Source organism: Canis lupus, chromosome 27 (assembly GCF_011100685.1).
Source record: "Canis lupus familiaris isolate Mischka breed German Shepherd chromosome 27, alternate assembly UU_Cfam_GSD_1.0, whole genome shotgun sequence".
NCBI classification, from domain to species: domain Eukaryota; kingdom Metazoa; phylum Chordata; class Mammalia; order Carnivora; family Canidae; genus Canis; species Canis lupus.
Genome location: NC_049248.1, coordinates 15241421 through 15254996, shown reverse-complemented (window position 1 = coordinate 15254996; position 13576 = coordinate 15241421). Strand labels below are relative to the sequence as shown.

The following is a 13576-nucleotide window of genomic DNA, read 5'->3' as shown; positions in this document are numbered from 1 at the left end:
TCTGTAAATTAGATTACAGATTATTTCAAATTATCTGGTTTAGAGAACAATAACAGAAGGAGTGAAAATGAGTGAAGAAAGCCTACTTGAACCATAGAATACCATTAAAAGGAGCAATTGACAAATTTCTGAAATCCCAGAAGGAAAAGAGAGGGAGAAAGGGGGCACGAAACTTATTAAAAAAAAATAATGGAGCTGAGAATTTATCAAATATTGGGAAAGAATTAGACATCTAAATTCATGAAACTCAATCTCCCCAAGATTTTCACACAAAGTGATCTGTTCCAAGACACATATTAAAATGATCTAAAATCAAAGACAGAAAGCAAGACGGGTGCCTGGGTGGCTCAGTTGGTTAAGCATCTGACTCTTGAGTTTGGCTTAGGTCATAATCTCAGTTGGTGAGATTGAGCCCTGTGTCAGGCTTTACATTGAGTATGGAGCCTGCTTAAGATACCCTCTCTCTACATTCCCCACTGCACCCTGCTCACATGTGCTCCCTGCCAGAAAAAAGAAAAAGAGAAAAAGGCAGCAAGAGAAAAAAAGTCTGACATACAAGGTAACCCCCATTAAGCTATTAGTGGAATTCTCAGCAGAAACCTTGCAGGCCAGGAGAGAGTGGGATGATATATTTAAAGTGCTGAAAGAAAGAAACAAACAAACAAACAAAAAATCCAACTGCTAACCCAAGATTTTATCTAGCCAAGTTGTTCTTCAGAAATATTTTCCCAGACAAACAAGTTAAAGGAATTCATCACCAGTATACATGCTTTATAAGAAATATTGAAAGTAGTTCTTCAAACTGAAATGAAAGGATGCTAATTAGTAAGAGGAAAACATATGAGAATATAAAACTCACTGGTGAAGCTAAGTATTTACCCATATTCAGAATGCTCTAATACTAAAATGTAGTGGTACATTAATTTATTCACTCTAGTATAAGATTAAAGAACAAAAAATTCAAAATAACTATAGTCATAATTTGTTGATGAATATATTTTACAAAAAGAGGTAAATTGTGATATTAGAAACCTAAAATGTGTGTATGGGGGTGGGGAAGTAAAAGTGTAGTTTTTGTCTATGATCAAAGTTACCACTTTAAAATACACTGTTCTATTTATAAGATATTTTGTAAGCCTTGTGGTAACCATAAGCAAAAATTTACAGTAGGTACACAAAAGATAGAGAAGGGAATCAAAGAATAGCATTAACAAAAATAATCAATTCATAAAGGAAAACAGCGGAGGAAAGAAACAAGGGAACTACTAAACAGCCAAACTCAGTTAGATGAGTGAGTAGTCTAACTCATTAGTAAGTCCTTACCTATCAGTAATTCTTTTAAATGTAAATGGATTAAATTCTCCAATCAAAAGACTTAGTTGGATGAATAGATTAAAACAAAACAAGGGCAGTCCCGGTGGTTTAGCAGTTTAGCAGTGCCTTCAGCCCAGGGCATGATCCTGGAGACCTGGAATCGAATCCCACGTCAGGCTCCCTGCATGGAGCCTGCTTCTCCCTCTGCCTGTATCTCTGCCTCTCTCTCTCTCTTTCTGTGTCTCTTGTGAATAAATAAAATCTTAAAAAACAAAAACAAAACAAGATCTAACTACATGCTGCCTATGAGAGACTCACTTCAGCTTTAACAAGACACATAGGCTCAAACTGGAGAGTTGGAAAATATATTCTATATATTCTATATAAATGGAAACCAAAAGAGAGCAGAGACAGCTATCTATACTTATATCAGACAAAATAGACTTTAAGTAAAAAACTATAACAAGAAATAAAGAAGGTCATTATATAATAATGAGTGAATTTATCAAGAGGATATAAAATATATATAAAAATATTTATATATAAATAAATATTTAAATATAAACATATTTATATAATATATTTATATATTATATTTGATATAATATTTATAAATAAATATATATATAGCATATATATATATCAAATACTAACAAATCTGTAAGGAGAAATAGAAAACAATACAATATTAGTGGAGAACTTTAATACCCTACTTTCAATAAAAGATACATAATCCATACTGAAAATCAGTAAGGAACCATTGGGTTTAAACAATACTTTAGATCAAATGGACCTAACAGACCATGTAGAACATTCCATCCAAAAACAGCAAAATAGTCTCCTCAAGAGAACATGGAATACTTTTGGGATAGATTGCATGATAGGTCACAAAACAAGTCTTAGTAAATTTAAGGTTAAAATTGTACCAAATATCTCTTTTGGTGCAAAACACAAGCGATAACAAGTGTTGGTGAGGATGAAAAGGGAGAAGAGGGAACCCTTGTAAGCTGTTGTTGAGGATGTAAATTGGTACAGTCATTATGGAAGACAGTGTGGGGGTTCCTTAATAAATTAAAACCAGAACTACCATACGATCTAGAAATCCCAATACTGATTAACTGAAGGATGGGAGGTTAGGATCTCAGAGTTATCTACACCCCCATGTTCACTGTAACATATTCACATTAAGAAAGACTTGGAAACCACTGAAGAATCCCTCCACAGATGAATTGCTACAGAAATTGTGTGTATTAATTAATTAATTAATTAAGGAATATTATTCAGCCAGTGGAAGAAAATCCTGCCATTTGTGATAATGTAAATAGACTGAGGGCATTATGCTAAGTGAAATAAGTTAGGGAAAGAAATACTCTTTGATCCTACTTATATGTGGAATCTAAAAGTGTTGGACTTACAGAAACAGAATAGTGGTTGTTGCCTTGTCTGGTTGTGTGGCAAATGGGGAGATGTTAGCCAAAGAGTGCAAACTTCCAGTTATAAGGTGAATAAGTTCTAGGGATCTTATATAAGTACTTCATTGTGACTATAGGTAATAGTATGGTATTATATCCTTGAATGTGGCTAAGAGAGGTGATCTTAAATGTTCTCACCACACACAGAAAAATGGTAATTACTTAAGGTTATAGAGTTATTAACTAAAATTAATGTGGTAATCATTTTGCAATATACAATATATCAAATTATCACATTGCACGTCTTAAGCTTACATAATGTTATATGTTAATTATATCTCTATAAAGCTGAAAGAAAGAAGTGGCTGTAATATTCAGAATTTTCTGTGGAAAGATTGACAAATAGAAGCATTAAGAAGATTGTTTAAATGATTAAGTAAGAAATATCTTATAAAATGCTATAAAATATAGAAATTGTTACGATAAACTATTTTAAATTTGTATCAAATGGAAATAAAGGTAATTAAAATAATTTAAAAATTTAAGAGGTACCTTATTATCTAGAAAAGTATGTATGTGGAAAAGCTGCATGTTATAATTGAAATGAATTGAAGACTGATCTATTATATCATTCATGATACTGAGAGGCTATTATTTATTCATTTATATGTATACCTGAGGTACACATATAAGTTTATGAAGGTAGTGACTTAAAAAAATTTTTTTTTGTCCAGTGCCGAAGTTAAGGGTCTGGTTTATTGCAGAGATTATAAATGTGTTGGCTGAATACTGAAATAAAGTCTCATGCTTGAAATTATTCTCCCAAGACATTCTGAAAAATATTATGTTCTCAGGTGAGTTAGCAAAAGTTTATTTAATCCACAGTAGAGCTGATTTATAGGGACTAAAGTTTTCTGTTTTCATAATAGGAACAAGAATCATAAAATCCATCTGGGAACCTGAGAAACATATCCTACCTTTATTGTTGCCAAAACCTCTTGAATAATATTCTCTCTAGCCTTTCTCATGTGTTTAACCAGTCTGTTCCACTCTATATCCCTCATCCCCCACCTATTCTCCCCATGAGAGAGGTTTTCACCTCTCCTTTCCCTTTGCTGATCCAGGGGTAGAAGAACTCCTTTTGTCAAATGAAGATACTATTTTCTGTATGATAAAGTAGTTAAGTTGGCTTATCTCATTTCAGCTCTCTTGATCTTAAATTATGTTTATACTATTTAAGTTCTTGTTTTGTAGATACTGTTGATTCTTGAACAACATGAATTTGAACTGCACTTTACTCATACGTGGACTTATTTTAATTAATACAGTAGAGTACTGTAAATGCATTTTTGCTTCCTTATGGTTTTCTTAATATTTTCTTTCTGTAGCATACTTTATTGTAAGAAAAAGGTATATATTTTATATTTATATAGCTTTGGGCCAACAGTAGGTTATCAGTAGTTAAGTTTTGGGGGAGTCAAAATAAAACATGACTATGCATGTGTGGGTGCTTCTAACTCCCACATTGTTCTGGGTTCAACTGTATTTTGTTTAGCCTATAAACTATTCCCCCAAAGTCTCTAATATCCTGATAAATTGGCTTTTTTTTAAAATATCACAAATACGTTTTTATTTGTCACCATTAAATGTCAGAATTTTAAACAGATTCTTGGAATGGTGGTTCATATCCATCAGCTTGTTCAACTTTAGCACCTGTCTCATCCCCCGTAGCTTTTCCAGAACTACTACCTTCACCATGAAGCTCCATGAGTTTTCCCAATTCAAACTTGGGCTTCTTCAGCATTTTTACTTTTCTAATGAAGACATCATGGAGTGGATAAATAGACTGACAAGCTTTTTCTATATCTTTTCCGATGCTGTCTGGAATCAAATTTTTGACCACTTCTTTCAACTCATTTGTCTGCACCTCTCGGGTCATGATTTCCATCATCTTTTTCCGGATTTGGCAGACCTGTTGTTGCTGAGTGTAAGAGGTCTTCCGAATCTGATAATTGCATTTTTTAGTAAAACCAACACAAAATCGACAAAGCAAATAACTATCTGTAGTCTTTACATCAACATGAGCTTCAATCATGGTCTGCCATTTTTTGACCATGGAGCACATTTTGTCATGGGTAAGATCCATGCCATGGAAATTAGGCAGTTTTTGCCCTGCACATCCTCAGTAATTAGCTTGAATTTCCTAAATGCAACTTCATCATTCTGCAGATCAGCAAGGCTAACTTCAAAAATGCGACCGTTGAGACCATCAGATGTGATTTTGTTTCCTTGAGTTCTTGTGGCTAGTGTTTTTCCAATATTTCTTTTTTTTTATTTTTTTTTTTTATTTATGATAGTCACAGAGAGAGAGAGAGAGAGAGGCAGAGACACAGGCAGAGAGAGAAGCAGGCTCCATGCACCGGGAGCCCGATGTGGGATTCGATCCCGGGTCTCCAGGATCGCGCCCTGGGCCAAAGGCAGGCGCCAAACCGCTGCGCCACCCAGGGATCCCCTCCAATATTTCTTATATTGAACATAGCTGGCACTTTCACGTCATACCAGTCTTTCTTAGAAAATGGATCAACCACTTTCTTCTTGGCTCCCTTTTTGCCACCTTTCATAAGGCACTTGTTCTTGCCAACTGCCATGGAGCTGCTCTAAATTGACTTTTTTTTTTTTTTTAAGATCTACTTGAGTGATATGGCTGAAATTAAACTGAGTTAGAGACTGGTGGTAAAATATTCCACATTTAAAGCATGAAGGTAAAAAGCTTGAAGGACAAAAATTTACTGTTTCATGGGATAGTTTTGCTCTGTCTGGTGACATTGTGTTATTTTGCTTGGGCTAGGACTTGTCTTTTGGTTGATATCTAAAAGTTAAGCTCTCTTGTTTTGGTGGAGAGTGGATCAAACTCCACAACTTTCTAGAAAACAAAGCTTTTCCACTCCAAATTGCTAACCCTGTGTTTGTTCCAGCACTCACCTGGTGGTTAGGCAAAGCTTATTCTTCTATTCAGTGGCTTATTGCCTGGAGTTTGAAAAGAAAGTTATAATTGAATAACACTTGAGTTTCGTGTTTTCTTTGTCACTCGAATGACTTGTATATGATGAGTATGCTTTCTCTAATTCATTTCCAAAGGTATAAAAATAAGAGTGAAGCAAATGTAGATAACAATGTCTTTACGATATCTCATCTGAATTCATGATGAAATTGTACAAAATAAGTTTTCCCCCCTTTCTTTTGTATTTTGAAATTAGCTCTCAGTACTGGTACAAATAATCCTTACAATGAGTAAACTCCAGAAATAGTTCAATTCTAGGGAGAATTTCTAGCCCACTTGAAGAACATATCTTTGACAACTTCTCCTTTTCTTGCCATATACACTTGGTTGCCAAGTACTGCTACTTTCAAACTGAAGTTTACCCTTGCTTTTGCCTTATCTGGCCTATTTTCACTATTTTAAGACCATATGACTGTTTTCTTAAACTATTACCTTCCAAGTGGTCTCTACATCTGCCTCCATCCTACTTCAGTTTATCCTTAATTACTACTTCTAGATCAGTTTTGCTAAAACAGACCTTAAATCTTATCAGTCTGTTACGTAAAACACTGCCAAGGGAAGCAAATTCAATTTAGGCTCTCCATAACCTGGTGACTTCCCTTCATTTTAAGTTTAGCCCTGCTACTACTCTCTTTCCTATGTGCTGATTAGCCAAGGTGAAGTACTGCATACTTCTCTCTGCCTACCTCTGTCTTTCCAGCTTCTCTGCCTTTAATGTCTCTCCCTCTTTTTTACCTGGAATATGTTTGACTTTATCTTCATGTGCAAATTCTAATCTGTCATTTGGCAAATTTATTCTATGCCATCATGGAATAATCTATGTTCTCTGATAAATGTTCTCCCCATATGTTTTCTCAGGATCCTTTGGTATTTATTTCTAACATTTACTGGAATTTATATAGATGTATGCATATATATAAATGTCTTACGTTTCAACAGGTATTAAGTTTCCCCAAGGTAGGCTCCATATCTAGATTCTACTTTTAGATAAGTTGCAAGGCCTAGAATGGTGGTTTTGTGTGTGATAGGAGCTCAATATACATGTGTTAAATGATAAAATAAATGAACTTTTGTCTTGTATGTTCCATTGTGGGTTTTGTACCAGTAACACCTTAACTCTCTGTTTGAAAAGAAAAAAAAAATGTAACAGTGGCCACAATTTTTACTGAGTGTAAGTTGAAATCCTCTGAAAAAAGTTTAATCATGGAGACAATCAGGATGTACTCTGTTATTTAGAATAAAACCTCTGGCAAACATGCCTGTTTTTCAAGTTCTTAGTCTTTCAAATGTAGGCTATGATTATTCCCTTTAAACATCTCACAGATTTAATAAGTTGAACCATTGTCTTGAAGCAGTTTATAACTTACTCCATGAAGAAACTTGAACTCCTGAAATAAAAGGCCAAGAAAGGTGAGAGTATTTCAATTTTACACCTTCTTTTTTTCTAACCATTCCTGTCATTAGAGTACAGTTTTCAAGGTTTGTGTAAAATAGCAACCTATGAGTAAGACAATGAGATCTTTCTGATATTTTCACTTAAAAAAAAAAAAAACACTCATGAAAAGGGCCTCAAAAGCCATGCATCAGCACATTGATTTTATCAAGTTCCATGGTAATTATGAATATTTTTAATAGTATGAATAATGCTATCCATTCTTTTCCTGCTTATTTCTAATTCATTTTGCACAATTTTCTGTGGTAAAGTGAATTAGATTCACTGTTGCTTGTGAGGATATTATTAAGTGATTCTTAATCCAGGTTTTTATAATGAATCAAATCCAATTAAAAATATGAAAATTATAAATAATTATGACAGTGGAACCATTTTGGATATTATTCAGCTGCTGAGAGTAAAACAAAACTGAAAAAACATTGGAAAAATAATGAAACATGGCTTTGGTCCGAATGCTCAGGAAATTTCTGTGCTGTGTTCAGTTCATTGTGCTGTGTACTCAGATTCTGGAGAATGCTAGCATTAGACAAAGGACTGAAAATATGGTTACTATTTAGAGATGTTCATTGTTTGAGGAGAAACTCAACAGAATCTTGAATATTCTCATGACATGTATGGAATAATTTTATAGAGACTATTTTAAATCAGAAGTGCATTTTATATGTCAATGTCTTAAAATGTGTTTTGCTTTCAAGATATGATATTTAAGGTATTTTGGTGGGAATGTTTTGTTCTAACAGTAGTATACCATATTTGTTTGAACTTTTGAAAGTTGATTGATAACCATAATGTTAATTTATTTAACTGAAAAAAAATTTTCTTTTTTTTAGAGAGGGAGAGAGAGCACAAGTAGGGAGGTGGGGTCAGAGCGCAGAGGGAGAGAGAGAATCTTAAGCAGGCTCCATGCCCAGCACAGAGCCAGACACAGGGCTTGGTCTCACCACCCTGAGATCATAACCTGAGCTGAAATCAAGAAGGTGCTTAATGTACAAAGCCACCCAAGTGCCACTTTTAGCTGAAATTTTGAATGATTCCTTAAATATTTCCATAGAAATATATTTTTCATTTATTTCCGCCTTGTTATATGTATTTTTTAAATGATTTTATTTATTTACTCGTGAGAGACATAGAGAGAGGCAGAGACATAGGCATAGGTAGATGCAGACTGCATGCAGGGAGCCCGATGTGGGACTTGATCCTGGGACTCCAGGATCATGCCTTGAACCGAAAGGTAGATGCTTAACGGCTGAGCCACCCAGATGTTCCTTGTTATATGTATTTTAATGAGAGTCTCCTGATAAAAGTTGTATAAGTAGAATTGCTATTTTGTCTTAATACTGATTATATCTCTTATTTTGTGGGCCTTTTGATGAGTTGGTGAGTACACACCAATTTATTTTACCAACATTAGTCTATAGAAAGATAACTCCTGTCCTCTTTTTGAGGTTATTTTATGCAGTCTTGGTTAATGGAACATAAAGTGGGACCTTATGAGGTGACAGAGAATGTTTGGTTTAACTTGGGGTCATATGGGAAAGAAAATGGGCTATTTTTTCACAAAGAATTTAAGAATCTTGCAGAGAACTGTTTGCCACTGCAATTATGAAAACCGTAACTGTGCTTAATTTTTATTTTCTATTTTAAATGCTCAGGTGATTTTAATTTTATCTGTAAAATGTTAGAAGTATATTGTGATTAAAATAGCATGTGTCTAAGAAATAGTTTTGGTCCATCTCATTTCTTTTCCCTTTTTCTTTTTCAAAAGATATGTAAACCTAGAAAACCTGCAGAGAGGGCCAGACCTTTCTCTTTCTGTCTTTTCTCACTATTGTTTCATATTTTACCTGGTATCATTCTTAAGATTACTTCATGAGACAACTGTCAATATCGCTTAATGTTAGCTATCCACCTAAAGGGATAGGAAAAACGTTTTTCAATATGGGTGTGTGTGGATAGACAAACCACTGCTATGATAGAAAGAGATTATATTTGCTTGATATTAACATTAAGATTTTTTTCTCCCCTTTAAAAAATTGGCTTCTGAGAATTTTGTGTCTTAAAGTATCAAGGATCCAACTTTTAAAGTGGTATTTTTTTTAAAGATTTTATTTATTTATTCTTGAGAAACACAGGATGAGAGGCAGAGACATAGGTAGAGGGAGACGCAGGCTCCCTATGGGGAGCCCAATGGAGGACTTGATCCCAGGACTCTGGGATCATGCCCTCAGCCAAAGGCAGATAGATGCTCAATCACTGAGCCACCCAGGTGTCCCTAAAGTGGTATTCTTTAATTAATATTTGGTAAATGTTATACAACCGACCTTGTGTATTTTGCTGGGAAACTGCTATTGTCTATCTTAAAATTCACAAATCCCAATCTTCACCCATTCCTCCAGGATTATTCAATAATTAATTGTGTAACTCAGAACAATCTTAAAAAGTTAGATATCTCCAAGATTCCTTCCCAGCTCTAATATTCTAGAAGTCCTTGATTTTAATCTATATTACTTCTCAACTACAGTGGAAAAGTAGCAACATTCTGATTTTTAGGATAATGTTGATTATTTCTTTACATTATTCTAAGTCAAATGGAAAACCCTGTTTATAAAATAACCCCAAAATATCTAGCTTTTATTCTCTGAAGAAAGATAATCTATAATATATTTTTCTACTTGATATGTTTTTACTTTGGGAAACCCTATGGGGAAAATACATTTTCAGACAGCTTGAAACTGACAAATGGGCATTTTGACAGGTATTCCTGGAAGGAGAGCTGTAGACACCAATCATGTCAATTTCCTTATTACAACAACTATTTTTAGTAGAGACTAAGACAGTTCACAGTTTGAAACAAGTATTTAGTGTTGAGGAGGATGGGTGAATATTAAACTTTATTAATGTCTTGGAAAAATAGAACTAAATTTAGTTTGCTCTTCATAGGAAGAAACTCACAATATTGGCATAAAGTACTTTTTAGTGGATCAAACCTGACTTGTTTTTGTGAATTTTCGTGTGTCCCATTCAGTAGATGTTCCTAGAGGAGGGTTTCATTTGTACCACTCTTCTCTGTCATTTATTGGTTTTGTTCTGTGTACAACCTGTAGCATTAGAACAGGAAGCTTCCCAGAAAATTTTATAGCAGAAACAAATTTGTGGGTTTTTTTTTTTCATAAAATACCACTGGTAAGCAGTATTCTCCAGACCTCCATGGAATTTTTATAAAATTAATTTGGGCAAAAGGTGACCTGAACTCTTTGTTCTATTTATATCTCCTTCTCTTTCCATTTTGTAAACTCGTTAGCATGAATGTCTATTTCAAATAATATACTTTAGATGCTCCTTAACTATCTATATAAACACACTGTTATTTTTTGAGTGGAATACAAGAAGTCATCATGCCATCTCTTGTTCACTTTACGTTGAATGTTAGCAGCTGCCATTGTATTTGTCCACTACTATCATGGCTATCATCACTGTCCCCTTTGTCGAAAACCAGAGATTGCTGTTTGATCTGTAGAATTTGTGAAAAGTATAAATTTGAGAATCTTAAAATGTGATCTGGTGTTTGAAGTTAGAGGAAATGTATGAATAGCTACAACTTAAGACAAATTCTTTTTGGTTATATTGATTGAATGATTTTGCCTATTTCAGAGGATCAAGTTTGAGCCTGGATGAAAGTCAATTTCATTTAGCTTTTAACTTGGACAGGGGTCTCATAGTATCTTCTTTAAACACTAAAACAAATCACAGAAGAGTATTCATTTCTCTGTTAAAACTTTTCTTTAGGTATAGACATGTATCTAAAACAAAAATGTTATTCCTTATATGAGACTTTTGTAATTCCTTTAACTCTCTGTAGACATTTTGAAAAGCATTTGTTTGTAATACTGATGATCACACTTCTTTTTTTAAAAATCAATTTATTTTCAGAGAGCGAAAGAGTGAGAGTGTGGAGGGCAGGTGGAGAGGGAGGGGGAGAAAGCGATTTCCCAAGACTCCGTGGAAAGTCTGATGCTGGGCTCGATCTCATGACCCCGTGGTCAGGACCTGAGCTGAAACAGAGTTGGATGTTTAACCAACTGTGCCACCCAGGCACTTATTTCTTTTCTGAAGAAATTTGTATCTCCAGTTTTTGTTTTTGTTGGCTCCTTTTGCTCATTTCTCCCTCTCCCATTCCCAATAATCTCTCGTACTTTTTTCCTAGTTTGTCTAGTTGGAGCTTTGACAAGCCCAGAAAATGCAACTTTTATGACTTACAGTGCATCACAGACTTGAGAGAGAATAGATCTTCAAAGGCCTGTTCATTTTAGTTTTTATAAAATCAATCCTTGGTCCTGATAGCTTTTGTTTGACATTTGTCCTCTTCCTACTGATTCTGGAAGGCTTCTTAATTTGCTTTTCCTAGAAATATGTTGATTTGAATAGATTATCTCTTGACCTCTTATCTAGCTACTGCTCACTTTTATGATAAAATACCTTTTATATTCTGGCTTTGTACAAATACTGTGCTATATTTGTTATGTATAAAAACGAGTAAGTCATGGTTTGTTTCACAGTAGCAGGGAAATTATTTGGAAGATAAATAATATTATATGCTTTAAGAAAAAAAAATTATGGAAACATTAATTAGTGGAGGAGGCATGGGACAAGTATGTCCTGAGTGTGAAATGTGACTGGAATTTGTGACTCTAAAGTCTAAACTAGAACAGTGGCAATATGGTATGGAAGAACCACACTAAAATTTTATGCCAGGCTAAAATGGGACAGAGAAAGGAGGTTGCCATGTAGCATATGCCTGTGTAGCTTTGTGAATTTATCTTTTTTTAGTTTTAGCATCTAGTGAAGAGGAACATAATTACCTTTACAAAGCCGTTTAGAGTTTAGAATCTTTGAGTATTTTCCATTAAGGAACAGAGGCCCCTTGTTGTAAATCCAGCACAGTCACTGTGGTGCAAGATAGTAGGTTGCCTTGCATGTCAAGTCTGTTCCTGTCTCTTATTCTCATGCCCTGAGGATCCATTGTTGGAAGAGTAAGGCAACTGTCAGGCTATTTCTGTATTCTCTAATAGGCACAGGCTCTCCATTTAGTTTGGAACTGATCCAGATGTGCCATCCTTGAGGATTGTTAAATATTATATTCCACATTTATTGCCTTCCATGTTTTTGTAACCAACTTGGAAAGTTGGGTGTGTGAACCAGTCAGATGTCATTATCTGGTATCAGTAGCATACATACCTATTATTATTACCCAGCTATGCTTAAGACATGATTTCTTCCTAAAAAAATCTCTATTTTAAAATATGTTTATATCAGAAACATCTAATTATAATTTTATAATGAAAACACAACCTGAAATTTAAAAGAGCTTGAGATTTTTTTAGTATGTGGAGATTGAATTTGCTGATGCTTATATCTTTATATATTTTTCATTTCAATATAATTTTATTTTTATATATTTAATTGATTCATAGTAAACACTTTAGGCCTTTGGTGTTTTATTTATTATGTAAAATCATTTCTGTGTTGAATCAGATCATCATTCTGAAAGTACAGCTAAACTCCTAGATTGAAAGCATGATATTAGTAGGATTTTAAATAGACTTAATGTGACCATTTTTCAACATACACAAATACCTAATCATAAAGTCGTACACCTGAAACTAATATAATATTATATGTCAACTATACCTCAATAAAAATATCTGGAAATAGTAAAAAAAATTTTTTTAAACCATGATATAATTTTGGCAAGGAGTAATTCTGCTTCCCAATTGAATTAACAAATGTTCCTTTTTCATTTTTTTTTTTTAGTAGTCTCTGCACCCAATATGGGGCTCAGATTTACAACTCTGTGATCAAAGACTTGCATGCTTTACCTACTGAGCCAGCTAAGTTCCCCCCCTACAGATGTTCTTTTTTAAACTTAATGAGTTAATCAAAACATAAATATTTTTAAAGAAAACATTTATTTTAGTGAGAGAGCATGTGTGCACACATGAGCAAGCGGGGGCAGAGGTAGAGAGAGAGAGAATATCTTAAGCAGACTTCTCACTGAGCATGGAGTCTGACATGAGGCTCGATCCCAGTTCCCTGAGAGCATAACCTGAGTTGAAACCAAGAGTTGGATGCTTTACAGACTGACCCACCCAGGAACACCTCAAAACATTTATTGGGACACTTTTGGTGTATCATAGCACTCTTTTGGTTACTATTGAAATTCATTGAAAATGTAGGAGTAGTTATACAGTATCAAGTCATAAAGCATAAAACCATACCTAATTTTGATAATATAGTTTATGTAAGAAGTATAATAGGTATTAGAGAAGAAAGAAAATT

The 13576-nt window shown here is 34.1% G+C and overlaps 1 protein-coding gene and 1 pseudogene across 5 annotated transcripts in view; one reads left to right on the top strand and one right to left on the bottom strand.

Moving 5' to 3' along the window:
- EPS8 (epidermal growth factor receptor pathway substrate 8) overlaps positions 1-13576 on the top strand; it is a 176484-nt gene that overhangs the window by 21692 nt on the left and 141216 nt on the right. The window lies entirely within an intron of this gene.
- Positions 4364-5374, bottom strand: LOC477685 (annotated as a pseudogene).